Consider the following 1,820-nt stretch of genomic DNA (forward strand, 5'->3'; position numbering starts at 1 on the left):
GCGTCTTAACGTCTACAAGTTCGTCAAAAGTAGAGATTTGTGTCAAGAAGCTTTCGGCCGCTAACGTGGCCAATGGATATTTTTCGGGAAATTAATTGTAAAAGTGATATAATTTGGGTTTCGAAAGCTTTAACAAAAGCTCTTGATTTACGGTTTTCATTAATGTAATTATTACTTTGCAAAATCTAGAAATATATCAACATTTAAAAAAATATTTTCAGAATTTAGCCGCCGCTAACTATTTTTCAGTTGTAATATCTATAGTTAGCGATGAAAGTCGGTTTTGAAAGCTTTTTCTGAAAGCCTATGATAGCTGCCTACGTTGGTGTAAGTTAGAAAGCGTCTGAATGTCTAGAAGTTCGTTAAAAGTGGTGATTTGTGTCAAGAAGCTTTCGGCCGCTGACGTGGCCAATGGATATTTTTCGGGAAACAAATTTTAAAAGTGATATGATTGGGTTTCGAAAGCTTTGTCAAAAGCTCTAGATCTACGGTTTTAATTAATGTAATTATTACTTTGCCAAATCTAGAAATATATCAACATTTAAAAAAATATTTTCAGAATTGTTCCGCCGCTAACTATTTTTCAGTTGTAATATCTATAGTTGGCGAGGAAAGTCGGTTTTGAAAGCTTTTTCTGAAAGCCTATGATAGCTGCCTACGTTGGTGTAAGTTTGAAAGCGTCTTAACGTCTACATGTTCGTCAAAAGTAGAGATTTGTTTCAAGAAGCTTTCGGCCGCTAACGTGGCCAATGGGTATTTTTCGGGAAATTAATTGTAAAAGTGATATGATTGGGTTTCGAAAGCTTTAACAAAAGCTCTTGATTTACGGTTTTCATTAATGTAATTATTACTTTGCAAAATCTAGAAATATATCAACATTAAAAAGAATATTTTCAGAATTGTTCCGCCGCTAACTATTTTTCATTTGTAATATCTATAGTTAGCGAGGAAAAGTCGGTTTTGAAAGCTTTTTCTGAAAGCCTATGATAGCTGCCTACGTTGGTGTAAGTTTAAAAGCGTCTTAATGTCTAGAAGTTCGTTAAAAGTGGTGATTTGTGTCAAGAAGCTTTCTGCCGCTGACGTGGCCAATGGATAAATTTCGGGACACAAATTGTAAAAGTGATATGATTGGGTTTCGAAAGCTTTGACAAAAGCTCTCGATTTACGGTTTTCCTTAATGTAATTATCACTTTGCAAAATCTAGAAATATATCAACGTTTAAAAAAATATTTTCAGAATTGTTCCGCTGCTAACTATTTTTCAGTTGCAATATCTATAGTTAACGAAGAAAGTCGTTTCTGAAAGCTTTTTCTGAAAGCCCATGATAGCGGCCTACGTTAGTGTAAGTTTATAAGCGTCTTGATGTCTAGAAGTTTGTCCAAAGTAGTGATTTGTGTCAGGAAGTTTTCGGCCGCTGACTCGGCCAATGGATATTTGTCGGGAAATTTGTTTTAAAAGTGATATGATTAGGTTTCGAAAGCTTTGACAAAAGCTCTCGATTTACGGTTTTCATTAATGTAATTATTACTTTGCAAAATCTAGAAATATATCAACATTTAAAAAAATCTTTTCAGAATTGTTCCGCCGCTAACTATTTTTCAGTTGCAATATCTATAGTTAACGAAGAAAGTCGTTTCTGAAAGCTTTTTCTGACAGCCCATGATAGCGGCCTACGTTAGTGTAAGTTTGTAAGCGTCTTAATGTCTAGAACTTTGTCCAAAGTAGTGATTTGTTTTAGGAGGTTTTCGGCCGCTGACTCGGCCAATGGATATTTGTCGGGAAATTTGTTTTAAAAGTGATATGATTGGCTTTCGAAAGCT

The sequence above is a fragment of the Cydia pomonella genome, unplaced genomic scaffold, assembly GCF_033807575.1.
Source record: "Cydia pomonella isolate Wapato2018A unplaced genomic scaffold, ilCydPomo1 PGA_scaffold_82, whole genome shotgun sequence".
Lineage (NCBI taxonomy): Eukaryota > Metazoa > Arthropoda > Insecta > Lepidoptera > Tortricidae > Cydia > Cydia pomonella.